General features: G+C 41.0%; 1 protein-coding gene across 24 annotated transcripts in view; it reads right to left on the bottom strand.

Moving 5' to 3' along the window:
* Positions 1-20,952, bottom strand: part of PPP6R3 (protein phosphatase 6 regulatory subunit 3) — a 137,458-nt gene that overhangs the window by 85,441 nt on the left and 31,065 nt on the right. For 3 of the 24 annotated variants that reach the window (XM_037011374.2, XM_037011376.2, XM_037011375.2), the window contains exon 2: positions 18,658-18,810. The exons of the other annotated variants lie outside the window; for them this stretch is intronic. The gene's annotated coding sequence lies outside the window, so the exon portion shown is untranslated. The remainder of the gene's footprint in view (positions 1-18,657; positions 18,811-20,952) is intronic. 24 annotated transcript variants of the gene reach the window in all.

Genomic DNA, 20,952 nt, shown 5'->3' with positions numbered 1-20,952 from the left:
ACCTGATTAAAAAATGGGCACAGGATCTGAACAGACACTTCTCCAAAGAAGAAATTCAGATGGCCAACAGGCACATGAAAAGATGCACCACACTGCTAATCATCAGAGAAATGGAAATTAAAACCACAATGAGGTATCACCTCACACCAGTTAGGATGGCCAACATCCAAAAGACAAACAACAACAAATGCTGGTAAGGATGCGGAGAAAGGGGAGCCCTCCTACACTGCTGGTGGGAATGTAAATTAGTTCAACCACTGTGGAAAGCAATATGGAGGTTTCTCAAAAAACTCAAAATAGAAATACCATTTGACCCAGGAATTCCATTCCTAGAAATTTAGCCAAGGAAAACAAGATCACAGATTCAAAAAGACATATGCACCCCTGTTTATTGCAGCACTATTTACAATAGGCAAGAAAAGGAAGCAACCTAAGTGTCCATCAGTAGGTGAATGGATAAAGAAGATGTGGTACATATACACCATGGAACATTATTCAGCCACAAGAGGAAAACAAATCCTACCATTTGCAACAACATGGATGGAGCTAGAGGGTATTATGCTCAGTGAAATAAGCCAGGTGGAGAAAGACAAATACCAAATGAATTCACTCATCTGTGGAGTTTAATAAAGCAAAAACTGAAGGAACAAAACAGCAGCAGACTCACAGAATCCAAGAATGGACTAGCAGTTACCAAAGGGAAAGGGACTGGGGAGGGTGGGTGGGAAGCGAGGGATAAGGGGATCAAGAGGTATTATGATTAGCATATATAATATGGGGGGGGGGGACAGGGAAGGCAGTATAGCATAGAGAAGACAAGTAGTGACTCTGTACCATCTTACTATGCTGATGGACAGTGACTGTAATAGGGTATATGTGGTGGGGACTTGGTAATAGGGCAGAATGAAGTAACCACAAAGCTGCTCATGTGAAACCTTAGCGTTAGATTGTATATCAATGCTACCTTAATAAAAAAAATTAATAAATAAAAATAAAAATAAAGCGTGTGATGACTTACATGGCTGTGTTCAGCATAGGGCTCCTATGCACAGCACACACAGGCAGGCTGTTCAGAGGCCGAGCATAGGGTAACCCATGCTGTTCTTTAAAGGTAGAGCTCTCACTTACTGATGTGGAGGATAATTTTAAAGATGTCCAAAAAACTAAACATCCATTAAGTCCACCCTCTCTTAAGTTAATCATGGAAATTTTGATCCTACGATGTCTACAGATTGACAAATAGTTCATTTTACCTCTCTTAAATACTTCAGCAAGGTCCCTAACTGAAAAGCTATCAGGCATATTCAAACACCTTCCCACACCCATACCCCACAGCCCATACCCCAGTGTCATCAGGCATGTACTTATTTTGGTCTGCAAGCCAAATTTCTGATAACGTAATAGTCTTTCCAATAGAAGTCAGAAAACTGGACATGGTTAATAATTTAGCCTGAATTTTTTTAAAAGACATAGTTCCCATTTAAAGTGGAATGTCTTTTTATCTTCTGTAATTCCATATATAAAGGCAAAGTATAATGAAAAACACTAAGAAATAAATCATACACACAAAATCTGATTATCAAGCCCTTAATATTGGCTAATTATAGACAAGATGTACATTCACATCCATGAAATAGAAATTATAAATGTCCACCAACTAGATAAAGGCATACTTCTAAATATGGACCAGATATAATCCTATCTATCTCAAGTAAAAACTGACTTCCAATATCTCAACTTATAAAAATAACCCCTTAAATACAAAACTGGTAATTAGTCATGACGAAATAAAAGCAGGAATTGGCAAACTGCAGCCCACAGATCAAATCCAGCCCACAGACTGCAAGGGAAAAATGGTTTTGATATTTTTAAAGGGTGGTTTTAGGAAAAAAGCAGTGTATGTGACAGAGACCATATGTGGCCCACAAAGCCGAAAATATTTACTATCTGGGCTTTTACAGAAAAAGTTTAGCATCCATTGCTAAAGCCTCCTAACATTAATTTTCCTCTCTGCTATCTCTGAATTCACATGGGCATGCACCCCAGGTCTTTGCAGCCTGCTGGGCAAGGTGTGCCTTGCATTGCCAGGCAGGACCATCTACAGATCCAACTCCCTTCCTTGGGCACTCACGGAGACTGTGTTCTCAACTTCTCGGGCATGTAGGTATGGCCATGTGACAATGCGTTCTCCAATGTGCCGTGAAGCCTAAAAACCTCCACGCTCTGTCCCCTGCATCTGGCTGGATGCTCATAACAAAAAAGGCCCTAAGGGACAGCAGAGCCAAAAAATGGAAGGCATTGCCACCCCCAAACTGCCACATGGAGGGAAGCTGCCCTTGAACCAGAGAACCTGCCTTAGGCTGTGTTCTGCTGAGCCCTCATATACACCGCTCCAGCACTGTGGTCTACCTGACCAACCAGCTCCTCTCTTCCCAGAATCCTGGGGCTTCCAGTCTTACTGTACTTATTTAAGCACGAGAAAAGGAGTTCTTAGCAACTACCTGTTCTAAAATGCCTAACTCCTTTCGCTTCCCACTATTCTGGATTAGAACAGAATTTCGCAAAGAAGAACACTTGTGAAATATACATTTCCACAGTGCATTTTCTTTAAATGGGTATACTACAAACTTAAATATAAAACATAACCACAGTAGGCTCCTTAAGCAAACATTATCTATTTTACATTTTAGCCAAACAGCAAAATGACTGGAAATTAATGGCACTGGAAAATTAGCTACCCCTGGCATGGTCCTAGCATTTGCTTCCACCCTTTGCAACACAAATAAGCTAGGTATGAACTAACAGTTACAAAGTTCAACTGCTCCAAGCCCAGGTAAAATGGAGTCCTTTATAAAGTATAACTACTCTAAGATACTTAGAAAAACTAAAAGGAGTCAGAACTTCAACAGCTCATTTTTTGTAAACATAAATACACTTTAAAATTCATACCATAACTATCCTTAAATAGGATTTAGGGATAAAAGGGAATAAAACTTCTTACAGAATCTGACCTTTAAATTAGTTAAGACAAAGAGGGAAATATAAACCCAAACTACCCTCCATCTTCCTTCAAAACCCTAGAATTTGTTTTATAAATATAGAATTTGTAGTAAGTAGCTTGAAAATAGGGTTTTCTCCAAAAGAGCTGATGATCAGATGGGTAGGTCCCTGGGGAGTTACTTGTTACCTGACGCCACAGAGGAAGACCTCTGCTGTTCTCTGCCTTCCCCGTAACTTAAGGCAGTGAAAATTACCATCTTATATGTGCAAAATAGGCCCAAAGGATCTGTAAATCTATTTATTTATCTCAGATCAACTGCTTTAATTAAAGTTCCTCTAAAATTACTGAAATAGTTTCCTTCACAGAAACAAATCTGGGCCATGGTACCTTTACTTCAAAGCAGTTAAGCAATGACAACACTGTCTCTAAGAGTAAAAGGTGCTACTTTGTCTCTATGACACAGAAACTGATTAACAGTGATGTGATTAAAGCATGTGCAAGTATGTCAACAATGTCAAGCCCCTCTGTGAGTACAGAACAGCTCAGAGTATATGGTGGAGGCCCAATTGTAGGCTATATCAGAGTATATAGTGGAGGCCCAATTGTAGGTTATACCAACTGCCCACAACCACTGGCTTTCATCTAATAAACAGCATTTCCCCAAAACCTTGGGAGAATTACTAAGCATCTGAACAGACCTGGATTCCAATGCTAGCTCCATCACTGGCTGGTCCTGAGCCCTTGGGGGTGCTACCTTACCTCTCTAAACCTCAGCATCCTCACCAAGTCAACCAGCTATGAGGAATAAATGAGAAAAACTTGGTACAACAGCTAGAAGATATAAGTACTGAGCAAACGGACGCTTCCGTGCAATAAATATGCCCACCACTAAAGTCAATGGGCTTTAAATCAGTGCTTCCCCAACTGTCATGGGCACAGGAAACACCTACAAGTCTTGTTAAGACACAGCCTTGGGTTCTGATACAGTAAAGCAGGGATGAGGCCTGAGATTCTGTGTCTCTATCAAGTTCCCACATGCTGTTGCTGCAGCCCTGGGTTAAAACCATTGCTGATCATTGTAACAAAACTGCAACCAGCATATTCAAAATAAATAGATAACCATGAGAAATAGAGGAAAAGCATGCTATGCAAACATGTGACTGTATTTATTTCAGAAATCCCTGCAGACAAGCTGGTGTTAGTGGATTTTCTTTCAATATAACAGAAGCAGAATATAACACATTGTATCACACTTCCCAACAAAAGCTCAGAAAAAGTGACACCACAAACATGCTGAAAGGTAACTACTAGACCTCTGAAGAGAGGAACTGCTGCCCAAACTACCTACAAATTAGAAGTAAACTGTGGGAATGGCAAGGACAAACTTAAATGAATTTAAAACTCAAACGCTCCTATTCATATCCCACTCACTCTGCTTAAAGTCAGCAATTTTTATAGAAGTAGGATAAACTGTAGTCTACAAAATGCTAAGTCTACACACTACTCTTATCTGTAGAATACCTGCCCCCAGCACTGCCTGGACCCAGGGCAAAAAGTCTGTAGAGTCAAAACAAGATTCAAACATTACGAAGAATTTCAAGACAGCTGGGCATTAAAACAAATGCTTTTGTGCATGGGGCTCCTGGGAGTTTGCATGGGTCGCACACCCATTAGTCAGCCCCATCTATACCATTTCACAGATGGTCCCACTGGAATCCCCAAGATTTCCATATATGTGACTATTTGCTATCATACTGCAGTCTTGCAATAAATGTGCATAAAATACTTGGAGTTCAAATAGTTGTAGTTATCTAAACCCACAAACTATGAAACTAGGAGAACAGCTGCTTCAGCCTAAGATAAACAGGAAAGGCTTTTTAAGATAGCAAAATGTGTCACAAATTTTGGCACTATTTCTTCAAAATGTGCCATAATGGGAATATCTGTAATACACATTTTTTCATATCTTATACAAAGGCATGCAAGCATTCACTGACTAAGTTCAAATTCCTATACTCCTCAAGTCTCCCTCAGCATCCCCTGGAGGCCCCTTTCACCACTACTGGAACTGTGCTCGCTCCGCCTATCACCCAAGTTGGTACTAATAGTAATATCACATGAGCCATAGTATGAGCACATGTACGTTAGTTTCCTAGTAGCCAAATCAACAAAGTAAAACAAACTGACAATATTAATTTTGACAGTGTACTTTATTTAACCTCATATAGCCAATCATCATTATTTCAACATGTGATTCATTGGTACTAAATCTTCGAAAGACAGCACATCTCAATTTGGACCAGCCATTATTTCAAGTACTCAAGAGTCACACCTGGCCAACGACTGCCATATCGGACAAGACAACTCTAATCACATGATTACTGCCATTATGATCCAAAGTTTCTCTCCCAGTTCTAAAACACCTATCTCCTTCCACAGCCAAAGTATAGTTAACCACCTTTTTCACACAAGGGCCATTGGAGTGGGTAGGGAGACGTTATGGGCTGTTTTTTTCCTTTTTTAAAAAACATAAACATACATGAACAACCATGTTTATCCCTATATATATAAAACACCCTGAAGTGGCTTGAAAATAGGGTTTTCATTCTCCAACTCAAAAACATAAGTTACAAGAAAACCAGAACTGCTTTTTTAGACTCTACTATCTAGGAATAAAAGGGAAGTTTTCAAATTCTTCATCTTGAAATAATGCAGAGGGCTTGATCTTTAACTGGGGAGGGCCACAAGTGACTCACAGCTGGTCTAGATATATCTAAGCCAAACTTTAAAATAGATGCATGTCTCTGGGAATTTAATTCATTTTTTTAAGCTAATTAAAAAGATTATGAATTAGAAAAAAATGCCCAGGTCACTCAAACACACTGGGATATAACGATGGTTGAAATGTTAAAAAAAAAAAAAACAACTATAGACTCCTCAACTCATGCTGGAGAAAACTGAGCCTTCATGGAACCCATTTCTATTCCAAATGACTTGCTTATTCTGTGAGCAGTGGACACATTTACCCTACACTCTGAACAAGTTTTCAAGCAGCCAGGGAAGAGGATGTATTAGGCAAACCATGCTGCTGAAAGACTGCTTACATGGGCTCACATATTCCTGGCCAGCATCCAGCACCTGGAGTCTCAGGCCTCCTCCCTGGGCTTGGATCAGGTATGTGGGGAACCCAGCTGGGCAGCATCTGACAAGACCCAAATGGGGAACTTTCGGGCTCAAGAAGAGCTGGTGGTCGCTCACTCGGGACACTGTGACCAAGACGCAGACAGGGAGCAAGGCATATATAAATAGGAGAATGCAGAGTCGCTCTGAAGGGAGGTCACCTCTGGGACCTCAACAAAGTTGACAATAAACTCTTCCTCCTAAGAGCAAAGCTAAATGCCTAGGCAAATGCCATTTTCACACACAGAGGCAGAAACATGGAACAAAAAGAAGGAACAACAGCTGACCTTGCAGGCAGTGCTCGCTAAGCACTAAGGATAAAGATCACAAAGGATGGGAGAATCCACAAGGTAGCTGCTTCTCCTTAGCAAAGGCATCTGTTTCCTACAGCCGCCTGCCCCCACTCCACTCAAAGGCGGGACAAATCAAATCCAGTATCGAAGCATCTGTTAGAGAATAACCTATTTGTTTAGAGGAAAGGGCAACACAACTCAGACCAGTTTCAGTGTATTTGCTTTGCAACTGCTTTTTCCAAAGAACAGGTCAAAAGCAATCAAGTTTCTCCCATCCAGATACTCCACAATCTTTCCAGTTTTACTGTTATTTCCTTGGTATTTCAGCTTCTCTTTGAGAGTAGTAACTGAAGGAATCAAGTCCATTTCATGTATGCTGTATTAACCCAGAGGTACTTTTAAAGAATTACTGAGGAATACAGCAACATAACAAATGGACCCGACCCCTTGAAGAATACACTGAAACTGAGAAGGGAGAAAATACAGAAAATTAAAGGGAGCTCAACAGAATGGGAGCCTGGCCACAAAAGATAGTGTGGTTTAGTAAGGCTAAGAAGCAATAGAAAGTATTCCAGGCCAGGAGAAATAAGCCTGTAAGCACAGAGGACAGGAAGAACCAGTAGCTTTAGGGGCGTCATGGAAGGGAGCAGGTCCTGATGACAAGAACGAGGAGCCTTTCAGAAGGCATGAGGGTAAGGCTAGGTGAACAGGGCCAGGTCTCAATGGGCCATGCACGAGTGCGCAGCAGAGCACTGGAGGCCTGCTGCTGAAGCCCAGGGAGGGCCAGTAAGTGTAAACGGACATAAATGCACATGAGAATATCTATATTATATTCTGTTAGAGAATATGCTAACATATCTAACAGCATGCTTCAAGAAACAACTCTGAACAGAAACAGAGGAAAGTGACATAGAGGAGATGACATTTAAGCTGTGGCAAGCACACTTTCAACTCCTACAGAGGCCAGGAGAGGGAAGTGGCCTGCCCTTTTCTGGGGATGTCCAAGTATCTGAATGTGACTGAAGTGTGGGACAGGGGAAGGAGCACTGAAGACGTGACCTCAAAGGTGGGACACAGCAGGAACTGGACATCATGCAACAACGTCGGGTAAGACAAGGCACATGAGCAGTAAGATAAGCTCCACAGTTTAAGTACAGAACTGCTAACAATGGGCAAGAGGGCCTGGAGAGAGAAGAGCCTAAGGAAAGAGCACCCAATGCAGAGTACTCTCTAAGAACTGACAGAAGGGGCAGGTGAGGCCCTGCAAGATGCCCTCAGAGACTCCTCACCAAATCACCCTTCCTCCTCCAGCATCACCCCCGATCCTGTCTCCTCAAAGCCTAACGTTCCTGTTTGTGCCACTCCTAGCTGTATCTGGTATCAGATGATGGAAGACGGAGGACCCTCAGAAAGCAAATGCCTACCCGCACATGGGAGCGAACTTCAATTCACCGCTGAAGTAAGAGCCGGGCGAGAGATGCAAGCTTCTCTTGGCTTATATTGAAAAAGCCAACTGCCAACATCAAGGAAAATCCAGCCTTGCTTCTGTCACCCTGTCCACATTAAAGGTGTTCCTCAACAAATTCTTGTTATGCAAACTCAAATGTACATGAATTTCTGTGCATTATTTCCACAATTTCAAAAACTTCAGTCCAAGTATAAGCAAAGCATGACATTCTATTAAGAAGGCTTTGTTTTGTTTTGTCTTGTTTTTATTTGTGACACTGCAGAGTTGTGACGAAAAAAGACAAGTAACAAGGATGACACAGTGGTAATCCAGTTTTTGCTAGGAGCCTTGTCAGATATCAAAGGGATAAAGGCAAGCAAAACCCAGCTGGATCTAGGTGTCCTGCATGCATGCACGCCAGAGGCAGTGTGCTGTGTGTGCCAGAGGGGAGGGTGTAGGTGAGAGACTGATACAAGTCAAAGTCAAACTCGGCTCTGACATCATGGCTGTTGTCTACAACAACATAAAACAGTTTCTAAGTCTCTGAAACTGTAAGGAGGAAGCATGGTCCTGAGCAAGCAGGAATGCTATGAAAACAACACAGCTTTTAGAAAAGAGAATTCCATACTAATGTGGGGTAGGGGAAAGACTGGGAAAAACCAACTCACCCAAGCTTTCACTAAGTAAAGGTAAATTACAGCAGTTTCTGAGTGACCCAAACTTGAAGCAAGAAACAATGGCCACTTTATTATTCGTATGTCTGGTACAGACAAGATGCCCAAAGAGATCAGCCCTGCCAATCAGGTATAGATTCTAGAGCATATCAAAGTGCTTTGGGAAAAAAGGCCAAAAAGAAACAGACTTCAAATTAAGAATGGCCTATCATGGTTAATTTGCAATTTTAACCAATTCTCTAATAGAAAACAGAATTGGCAAATTAGTCGCAAAAATCTTTAAAAGACACCCCCCGCCCTTTTTTTAGCTTTAGCAGTTAACCTTCAATCCTCCTTGCCCAGAAAACTGTAATCAGACTGAGTATAATCATAAAGCGTTCAGGTCTATCTCCACAGTCCCAAGACCAGCAATACTAAACTGCTAGCTCCAGGACATGCCGTCCTTCATGAACATTTTACCAGATTCCCAGACTCTGAGGCTCTGCTCAGGAGTGACCACTCAGAGTGGGGAGAACTGAATCGCTCATATGGTCTTTAGAGCTCCTTATGAAAAACCACCTTGCTTCCAGTTATTCCACAAAAACATTAGCTGTCTTCACACTACAATTTCCTAGTAAAGGTAGATGCATGATTAATAATGGCTGCCAATTAAGTGCCCACAGTATGACAGACTTTGGGGTTGGTGCTTTCAGGTATGTTATCCCTACACCTCACCACAACCCTTCAAGATTTTGTTCTCATTCTGCAGATGGAAAAACTAAGAGGAGTCAGATGGCCTACCAAAGACCAGAACCAGTAAATATGCTAGCCGGAACTGGACCTCAGCCGGGGTCTTCGAGCTCCAAAGTCCACGCTTTCTCCATGACAGCAGTGTTCTCCATGTTCCAGTATGGGAACAGCTGTTCAGCAAGTGGTGACACAGCAGTCGTCAGGAGCACAAGCCATCCCCTGGCCAGCCTGCACGTGCACTCAGGCCTCCAGGAGCCAATGGCACCAGGCCAACCTGTAAGCTAAGGGCTCTCAGAGAACAGTCATGAAAGGGAACGGTGTGTCTTTTTGTGAGGGGCAAAGAATCACTTTATAGACAATTTAGTTGGGCAGCTCAGCCTGAAGAGCATGGGTGGTGACACTGGGAGAGGTCGATTCACCAGGATTCATAGTTTTGTCAAAATGCACAGAAAATACAAGAAAACCAGCTTTCAAAAACTGAACGTGGTATAACTAAAAGAAATTTATCTAACATGATAAACATGGTATCTTTTTTAGATAAAAACTGAAAAACATGAGGCGGGTGGACACCAGGAATATGAAAACTGGTAAAGTGAAGAAAGAAACAAGTCCAAAGACTTTAGTTGACTGTAAGCTCAACATAAAGTTACATTATGATGCGACTAGTAAGTACAGCCATCTCAGAGCCGAGTCACAGATGAATTGTGTCTAGGGATACAGGAGGCAGTGAGCCCACTGTAGCCTGCCCCGGGCAGGTCGCTTCTTGCCATGAGGCACCTTATCCTGTTCTAGGGAGGACGAAGAGACTGCCTACAACATGGCACCAAAGAGAGAACCAGGCCAGCAGAAGGGCCCGCCACTGGGCAGCTGGTTTATACTGCCATGTGCAGCTCCAAGGATAAAATGCGAGCCAGTGAGTGAGAAGTACAGGTGGTCTTTGAGCAGCAGAAGCAGGACTGGCTAGCACCAAGAACATGTGCAATGCCCTGCGGCCGAAGGTGCTCCGCAAAGCTGGGAGAATCCCCTGTGAGGGTAACGGAAGGTTCCTGTTCTGGAGAGAAAAGCTGTGCCATGTTGTCTCATAAACCTCTTCTCAGAGTCTGTCTGACGTAACAGGCACATCTACCTCTGGGCTGACATGGAGCATCAATGGGAAAACAGAAAGGATTAGCAACCTTCCAGATGTTTAGTGGGTGGAACTTCACACACTTCTCCATTTGTCTGGAAACTGGTGACACAAAAATAAAAGATAAAGAAAAGGAATTAACAGGCAAGGAGAAAGGCCCATAAATTTATGAAAAAAACAGAAAATGGATGTTGGACAATTCAGGAGTCCAACATCCAAGTAACAGAAGTTTTAGAAGAATGTATTATAATCCACCACCAGCCCCCATGGCCAAAAAATTTTTTTTATCTGGGTGTAAAGAATGTGACTTCTCTGCCTCAGACTTGCACATGCTGTCAGAGTGAGCGGGAACAGATCCTCTAGGGCAGTTTGAAATTCCATGGCATCTGAGAGAGAAAGGATCTAAACTTTTATAGAACAAACACCTATAAAAGGACTGCAAATCAGAACATAAGCTCCTCAACAGCAACTGTAGAGAAGAACATTTTCAGAAAGGGAAGGTCTGAAAGATTTATTCACACTTTCTCAGAAAGCTACTGGAAAAATGGGCTTCACCAAAGCATGGCAACATGTCATGGGGAAGAGACAGAGAATACATGAAACCAGGGATCCAACACTCGGAGAAGCAAAGACAGCTCCCAAAAAAATGCTGGGGGACACCCCTCACCAACATGCCCCCCTCTGGCAGCTTTCATACTGCTGAGACAGAGCCAAGTTACCGTGACAAATACCATGTGAGCACCAGTGCTGGCACTCAGCCAGGCCCCAACGGCAGCGCCACAGCTTTACCTGAGGGCTGACTGCCACACATGCACACCCAGCCTGTCCAAACAAGAGGAGGAATCACACTTCCAGTGTTGTGCTTTTAAGGCACAGTGGGGCTGTGGATTCTTTCTTATGGCTTAGACAGTAAAGTGCTGTGTCCACTTGGCCACCACACCGCGCCTGGCTAGAAGAGCACAGTCTCCGCTGTCATCACAGACTGAGCAGCCATCACAGTATTCCCAAGTCATGGGAAAGCAACAGCGGGGACAATCAGAGAATTTAAGAGTACTTCAGAACAGGATTTCTTTACAAAATAAAAATGAAAATGAAGCTCCCATCAAAGCTGATTTCCAAGTGGCTTGTTAGTCAAGCAAGGGAACCAACAATGGTTTTCCTTTTCTCAATGAATTCACAGATACGAATGACACAGCTCAGCTGCTGTTTATTTGAGGAGTCTGGAGTGATGAAGAATTAGCTTCCATAAATAATCTGCACAAAACAACAACAGACAGAATGTTTTCAGAGAAGCTGAGAAAAACAAACCACCACAACATACATAGAGTCTACTATGATGTGCTACATAGTATGAGCAAAAAAAAGGACATTTACAAAACTTGTGACAATGTGAAGTGTTCAAAGCTTATGGTTATTTTTTCTATTTTCATGAGGAAATGTACTTCAGGAAATGTTAATTCCTCACATGTTATTGCACCAGGAATGGCAACAGTGAATTCACTCTCACTCCCTTAGCCATTTTTTATTCCTGACTTGTTCTATCACACAGCAGCTTAATGGCTTATCAAGGATTAAGTTTTTTACAACATTTTGAACTCAGGGCCAAGACAAATTTTTCTGAATGGGACGAGCCCTTAACCACTGCTGCTGAACACTCAATGGCTCTGGAAATTCACCTCTGCTCAAGTCTTGATGTTTGTTCATGAATTCAACCTTGTCACAAGGCAAGACAGCACTGATGTGCAAATGTATACTATGGTAAAGTCGCTTCAATTCTGACTGTTCAGACCATGGACCTAGGTAGCTACAAACACTGCCCGGGCTGTCACAAGTTAAAATAAGAAGCAAGATTTCCATTCTCACTTGCAGTAAAGATTTTCTGAATTCAAACTACAGTAAAACAGTTTTTTTCAAACTTTAATGCAAAGGAAATTTCTGTTTCAAAACCCAAAAAGCAACTGAGAAGCTTTAACGTAACCTTCAAAAATGGAAATGAAGTAATCTACTATGTAATGACATGCCAAAAGGCAAACATCAAGAGAAGAATCTAACAAGTCTATAAATGCCTTCCAAGTGATGAATATACTCAACTGAACTCATATGCGTGGGGACTGTTATCAGAATGTGACAGTGCCTAACTATGTAAATATTTTTTAAAAAATGAAATACGTAAAATCAACACAGATCAGCATTAACAGAGTAGACAAACATTTGCAATAGATTTTGAAAAGGGAAGACCCATCTATATGCTGCTTACAAGAGACTCACCTCAAACGCAAAGACACGTACAGATTAAAAGTCAAGGGATGGAAAAAGATATTTCATGCAAACAACAGGGAGAAAAAAGCAGGTGTTGCAGTACTAGTATCAGACAAAATAGACTTCAAAACAAAGAAAGTAACAAGAGATAAAGAAGGACATTACATAATGATAAAGGGCTCAGTCCAACAAGAGGATATAACCATTATAAATATCTATGCACCCAATACAGGAGCACCAACATACGTGAAACATGCTCCTAAATAATCAATGGATCAACGACCAAATTAAAATGGAGATCCAGCAATATATGGAAACAAATGACAACAACACAAAGCCCCAACTTCTGCGGGACGCAGCGAAAGCAGTCTTAACAGGAAAGTATATAGCAATCTAGGCATATTTAAAGAAGGAAGAACAATCCCAAATGAACAGTCTAATGTCACAATTATCAAAATTGGAAAAAGAAGAACAAATGAGGCCTAAGGTCAGCAGAAGGAGGGACATAATAAAGATCAGAGAAGAAATAAATAAAATTGAGAAGAATAAAACAATAGAAAAAATCAATGAAACCAAGAGCTGGTACTTTGAAAAAATAAACAAAATAGATAAGCCTCTAGCCAGACTTATTAAGAGAAAAAGAGAATCAACACACATCAACAGAATCAGAAATGAGAAAGGAAAAATCACAATAGACCCCACAGAAATACAAAGAATTATTAGAGAATACTATGAAAACCTATATGCTAACAAGCTGGAAAACCTAGGAGAAATGGACAACTTCCTAGAAAAATACAACCTTCCAAGACTGACCCAGAAAGAAACAGAAAATCTAAACAGACCAATTACCAGCAACGAAATTGAATCGGTAATCAAAAAACTACCCAAGAACAAAACCCCCAGGCCAGATGGATTTACCTCGGAATTTTATCAAACATACAGAGAAGACATAACACCCATTCTCCTTAAAGTTTTCCAAAAAATAGAAGAGGAGGGAATACTCCCAAACTCATTCTATGAAGCCAACATCACCCTAATACCAAAACCAGGCAAAGACCCCACCAAAAAAGAAAACTACAGACCAATATCCCTGATGAACGTAGATGCAAAAATACTCAACAAAATATTAGCAAACCGAATTCAAAAATACATCAAAAGGATCATACACCATGACCAAGTGGGATTCATCCCAGGGATGCAGGGATGGTACAACATTCGAAAATCCATCAACATCATCCACCACATAAACAAAAAGGACAAAAACCACATGATCATCTCCATAGATGCTGAAAAAGCATTCGACAAAATTCAACATCCATTCATGAAAAAAACTCTCAACAAAATGGGCATAGAGGGCAAGTACCTCAACATAATAAAGGCCATATATGATAAACCCACAGCTAACATCATACTGAACAGTGAGAGACTGAAAGCTTTTCCTCTGAGATCGGGAACAAGACAGGGATGCCCACTCTCCCCACTGTTATTCAACATAGTACTGGAGGTCCTAGCCATGGCAATTAGACAAAACAAAGAAATACAAGGAATCCACATTGGTAAAGAAGTCAAATTGTCACTATTTGCAGATGACATGATATTGTACATAAAAAACCCTAAAGACTCTGCTCCCAAACTACTAGAACTAATATCGGAATTCAGCAAAGTTGCAGGATACAAATTTAACACACAGAAATCTGTGGCTTTCCTATACACTAACAATGAACTAATAGAGAAATCAGGAAAACAATTCCATTCACAATAGTATCAAAAAGAATAAAATACCTAGGAATAAACCTAACCAAGGAAGTGAAAGGCCTATACCCTGAAAACGACAAGACACTCTTAAGAGAAATTAAAGAGGACACCAACAAATGGAAAGTCATCCCATGCTCTTGGCTAGGAAGAATTAATATCGTCAAAATGGCCATCCTGCCCAAAGCAATATACAGATTCGATGCAATCCCTATCAAATTACCAACAGCATTCTTCAATGAACTGGAACAAGTACTTCAAAAATTAATATGGAATCACCAAAGACCCCGAATAGCCAAAGCAATCCTGAGAAGGAAAAATAAAGTGGAGGGGGATCTTGCTCCCTAACTTCAAGTTCTACTACAAAGCCACAGTAATCAAGACAATTTGGAACTGGCACAAGAAAGGAGCCACAGACCAGTGGAACAGAACAGAGACTCCAAACATTAACCCAAACTTACATGGTCAATTAATATATGATAAAGGAGCCATGGACTTACAATGGGGAAATGACAGTCTCTTCAACAGATGGTGCTGCCAAAACTGGACAGCTACATGTAAGAGAATGAAACTGGATCACTGTCTACCCCATACACAAAAGTAAATTCAAAATGGATCGAAGACCTGAATGTAAGTCATGAAACCATAAAACTCTTAGGAAAAAACATAGGCAAAAATCTCTTGGACATAAACATGAGTGACTTCTTCATGAATATATCTCCCCGGGCAAGGGAAACAAAAGCAAAAATGAACAAGTGGGACTATAACAAGCTGAAAAGCTTCTGTATAGCAAAGGACACCATCAATAGAACAAAAAGGTACCCTACAGTATGGAAGAATATATTCATAAATGACAGATCCAATAAAGGGTTGACATCCAAAATTTATAAAGAGCTCACACACCTCAACAAACAGAAAGCAAATAATCCAATCAAAAAATGGTCAGAGGAACTGAACAGACAGTTCTCCAAAGAAGAAATTCAGATGGCCAACAGGCACATGAAAAGATGCTCCACATCCCTAATCATCAGAGAAATGCAAAATAAAACCACAATGAGATATCACCTCACACCAGTAAGGATCACCACCATCCAAAAGACAAACAACAAACATCCAAAAAACAAACAAATGTTGGCGAGGATGCGGAGAAAGGGGAACCCTCCTACACTGCTGGTGGGAATGTAAATTAGTTCAGCCATTGTGGAAAGCAGTATGGATATTCCTCAAAATGCTCAAAATAGAAATACCATTTGACCCAGGAATTACACTTCTGGGAATTTACCCTAAGAATACAGTAGCCCAGTTTGAAGAAGATGTACGCACCCCTATGTTTATCGCAGCACTATTTACAATAGCCAAGAGATGGAAGCAAACTAAGTGTCCATCAGTAGGTGAATGGATAAAGAAGATGTGGTACATACACACAATGGAATATTATTCAGCCATAAGAAGAAAACAAATCCTACCATTTGCAACAACATGGATGGAGCTAGAGGGTATTATGCTCAGTGAAATAAGCCAGGCGGAGAAAGACAAATACCAAATGATTTCACTCATATGTGGAGTATAAGAGCAAAGAAAAACTGAAGGAACAAAACAGCAGCAGAATTACAGAACCCACGAATGGACTAACAGTTGCCAAAGGGAAAGGGACTGGGGAGGATGGGTGGGAAGGGAGGGATAAGGGCGGGAAAAAGAACGGGGACATTAGAATTAGCATGTATAATGTGGGGGGGTAGGTACGGGGCGGGCTCTACAACACAGAGAAGACAAGTAGTGACTTTACAGCATCTTACTATGCTGCTGGACACTGACTGTGAAGGAGTATGTGGGGGGGACTTGGTGAAGGGGGGAGCCTAGTAAACATAATGTTCTTCATGTAATTGCAGATTAATGATACCAAAAAAAAACATGGGCTAAAATCTCTTGGACATAAACATGAGCAACTTCTTCATGAACATATATTCCCAGGCAAAGGAAACAGAAGCAAAAATGAACACGTGGGACTATATCAAACTGAAAACCTTCTGTACAGCAAAGGACACCATCAATAGAATAAAAAGGTACCCTACAGTATGCGAGAATATATTCATAAATGACAGATTCAATAAAGGGTTGACCTCCAAAATATACAAAGAGCTCAAGCACCTCAACAGACAAAAAGCGAACAATTCAATTAAAAAATGGGCAGAGGAGCTGAACAGACAGTTCTCCAAAGAAGAAATTCAGATGGCCAACAGACACATGAAAAGATGCTTCACATGGCTAGTCATCAGAGAAATGCAAATTAAAACCACAATGAGGTATCACCTCACACCAGTGAGGATGGCCAGCATCCAAAAGGCAAACAACAACAAATGTTGGCTGGTGAGGTTGTGGAGAAAGGGGAACCCTCCTACACTGCTGGTGGGAATATAAACTAGTTCCACCAATGTGGAAGGCAGTATGGAGGTTCCTCAAAAAGCTCAAAATAGAAATACCATTTGACCCAGGAAGCCCACTTCTAGGAATTTACCCTAAGAACGCAGTGTCCTAATTTCAAAAAGACAGATGCACCCCTATGTTTATTGCAGCACTATTTACAATAGCCAAGAAATGGAAGCAACCTAAATGTCCATCAGTAGGTGACACAATGGAATATTATTCAGCCACAAGAGGAAAACAAATCCTACCATTTGCAACAACATGGATGGAGCTAGAGGGTATTATGCTCAGTGAAATAAGCCAGGCGGAGAAAGACAAGTACCAAATGATGTCACTCATATGTGGAATATATAAGAACAAAGGAAAAACGGAAGGAACAAAACAGCAGCAAAATCACAGAACCCAAGAAAGGGCTAGCAGTTACCAAAGGGAAAGGGACTGGGGAAGATGGGTGGGAAGGGAGGGAAAAGCGGGGAGGTGGGGGGAAGGGGGCCTTACGATTAGCATGTATAATGTGGGGGGTCATGGGGAGGGCTCTGCAACACAGAGAAGACAAGTGGTGATTTTACAGTATCTTATTATGCTGATGGACAGTGACTAATGCAGTATGTCATGAAGGGGACTTGGTGAAGGGGGGAGTCTAGTAAACATAATGTTCCTCATGTAATTGTAGATTAATCATACCAAAGTAAAAAATAAATAAAGGAAAAAAAAAAGAAAGAATGTATGCCTACACAGAAAAAGAGAAGGGCTGGGCCCCATGACAAAACAACAACAACAAAAAAAAATCACCTATATGAAAGGTACCAAAAGGTGAATGAAAGAATGAATGCTCAGAGGGAGCTCTTCCCAAGGGATTCATGCAGAATGATACAGAGATAAAGTGGAGAAGTCTCAAGATTTTAAAAGAACCTGACTATCAGGGCAAGGAGACAGAGCCTCACTGTGTTAGCACAAGGGGAGGCTCAAATATAGGGCAGAGTCATTCATGAGGGGCTGAAAGTAGGGAAGATCATATGCCTAAGTGGTATTTTGCCTAGAAAAGATCAGCTAAGGATTAGAAGCAAAGACCTGTTTTCAGAAGAACAGCTATAGTATTTCCTAATATAACGAAGCCTAAAAGGTAGATGATTAATGTTTATGTGCCTACATTCTCTTCAAAATGAAAATGAAAATGGATTAAACGATGTGTCCATATTCCTAAAAAGGCCCTGTTGGTCCACTTTCTATTAAATGCTAACTAAGCCAGAAGTCAAATATGCAAAGTCAACCTCTGATCTTTAGTAAGAAGTTTTTCAGTAAAGAGTTCCAAAGTGATAGCAATTAGGACTCAAAAGGAGTCAGGTGGTTGGCTAGAAACCAGATGCCTTCTGGGTAGTGTAAAACAAAAACAAAAGTGACCTCTCTCTCTCTCTCTCACACACACACATAGCCAGATGACCTAGAAGCAACAGCTGGGTCTCTATTTAACAGAGTCTCTACTCTTTCTCTAATTCAGTTTGCTAGGCATGACGGGTCCCCTTAGGGCCCAGCTCAATTCCCCCACGAAACTGGGAATCCTATGAGTGCTGCAGATTCCAAGACATGCCAGAGCAAACTACAGAGGCTGCTCTTTAACTTCCTAAAAATATCTCAATGCCATAGAATCATCTCAGACCTTAACAGAGATGACCGATCCCCAGCTCATCCAGCCTCGAGGGTCTCACAACAGAACACTGCTTTCCTTGGTGTGACTCATGGAAGGCGACTCCTGATAATCTTAATGGTCTTACCTTTACAAACCAAGTTTAAAAATTAAAAGAAATGTTTTCTTCTCTCTAGCTCCTTGCCCATTACAGGTTATCCTGGGAACAGCTATCCTCCAGTTTACTGTATTAGCAGTTCAGCAGGAACGAAGCAGGATACGGCATGGAAGAGAAGCTCTCCTGTGAAGACAAAGAGCACAGCGTCACAGTGTGCTCTCCTCTGGTCTGATGACAGTTGCCATTAAAGGTACCGGTTCAGGGTCTTATTCTGCACAAGAACTACACTTCAGAGGATTAAAAAGCTCCAGTTAACTGAAATTTTTTTTATACAAAAAACAGGAAAAAAAGGCACTGTCATCCCTCCACCTCAGCTTTTATCCTATACTAAATAATAACCCAGAAATAGAGACACCATAATCGCATTATTAGTGAGTAAATAAGAAAAAATTTGTATCTTTACTTTATGAAAACATCAATATTTTAATCCAACATAGGGTTGACTGGAAAGGCATCATACTTTAAAATATAAAAACAAACTTTAAAAGTATCTCCTTCTAAATCCCCCAAAGTAGCCCCGTGTAACACATTTAAATAATCAAACTGTTTTACTAGGAACTGTAAGCAGAACATTAAGGTCACTGAAATACTAGCTATAGCAAAATTCTGTCTCTAATGTCAATTAACAAATGCTTTTCATCAAAGGACTATAATGTGTCCTCCATGGCACTTCATTCATGACAGAGTACCACAGAAAAAGACTCAAAACTAAGGATAATATACTCTTTAGAAATCCAGTATACATGGCATCGCAAAAAAAAAAATGTTCGTTTAATGCCTTTCTTGCATAAAAGTCACATTACACTGTGATCTCAACTCAATGTTTTCCCTCAAGTAAGATTAATAGAAACAAAGGTGATTGCTTGTTGAAATAAAACGAATTAACAAAAACTGAAAAACCTAGGCTAAAATGGAAAGGAGAATATGTAATTCTAAAAACAAACATTTTATCAGTTAAGTGCTTTTTGAATATACACTTGAAGAGGTATACTTAATCATCTACGTTTTTGCTTTCAGTCATAAGAACAGATCACGTACCACCACACTCAGGTACACTCCTTAGACACGATCAGCTCAGCAAGTTAGTGTAAGAAGTACTAAACATCACAGGTAGTTCTGATCTCATCTCACCCGCCAAGACCACACACTTCACTCACTCGTAGGCCAGTCAACCACAGGCTCCCAGTGGAGCTGCAGTCTCCAGTGCTGTGCATTCATCCAGGGAAGCCAAAGGAAAACACAGCCATCAACAGTGCTGGCAGCATTATGAACCCAGGTGCTTATGAAGTCATAACAAATATGCTGATATATAACCCACTTTTCTGGAAAAGGATCTTTAATTGCTCACAGTCTTTTCATGTAGACTAATTAGGGGAAAGAGTGGGTTTATATTACTGATGTTAAGAAACTTTTTCATTCTAAAGTCTGAAAATACAAAAAATAAGATCAAAAGATAGAAAAGAGTATAGAATAGTGTACAAGTGTGGAACGGGAATTCTGGGTAAAAAGTGTATGTTGATGGTGTGGGGGAGATCATGGGGAAGACAGTGTAGCACAGAGAAGACAAGTAGTGACTCCGTGGCATCTTACTACGCTGATGGACAGTGACTTCAATGGGGTGTGGGGGGGACTCAATAATATGAGTGAATGTAGTAACCACATTGTTTTTTCATGTGAAATCTTCATAAGAGTGAATATCAACAGGACCTTAATAAAAAAATGTTTTTCAAAGTGTATGTTGAACATTGAAATGCTACATTAAAAGGCCCGTGTTCATTGTTTTGTCTTGTTTTTTAAAGACACAATCCACAAGGACAAGGAGAAGATGAACAAATGGAGGAGTGCTGAAGGGAGCAAAAGAAATACTCATTGAAAAAGAACTTAGAGCCCTAAATCTCCTTGCCCTCTTCTCCCTCTTGCAATACAAGCAGATGACAAGAGGAAGCCAAGAAGGAAGATCTCTGAACTGGAGATCCTGGCACAGCTGCAGATGGCCTGCCACACTGAGAATAGAGGGGTTGTATGAACTGCAGAGTGAATGCCAAGACACGGGCACATCCACTGCCTCGCCACCCCAGCCAGATTCTCCTACTGGGCCCTGACAATCCCAGCCAGGCTGAAGACTGAAAGTGTCTTCTGAGTGATCTGACTGACCTCAAGAAAAACAGAACTGAGAACACTGAAACTTGGACTTGCCAGAAAAAGGAGCTCAACTACTAACTCTGCCGGGAAGCTCACAGCCAAGAAGCCCCACCCATAACTGGA

The sequence above is a fragment of the Manis javanica genome, chromosome 11, assembly GCF_040802235.1.
Source record: "Manis javanica isolate MJ-LG chromosome 11, MJ_LKY, whole genome shotgun sequence".
Lineage (NCBI taxonomy): Eukaryota > Metazoa > Chordata > Mammalia > Pholidota > Manidae > Manis > Manis javanica.
The sequence above is the reverse complement of the archived record's forward strand: the minus strand, read 5'-3'. Positions and strand labels throughout refer to the sequence as shown.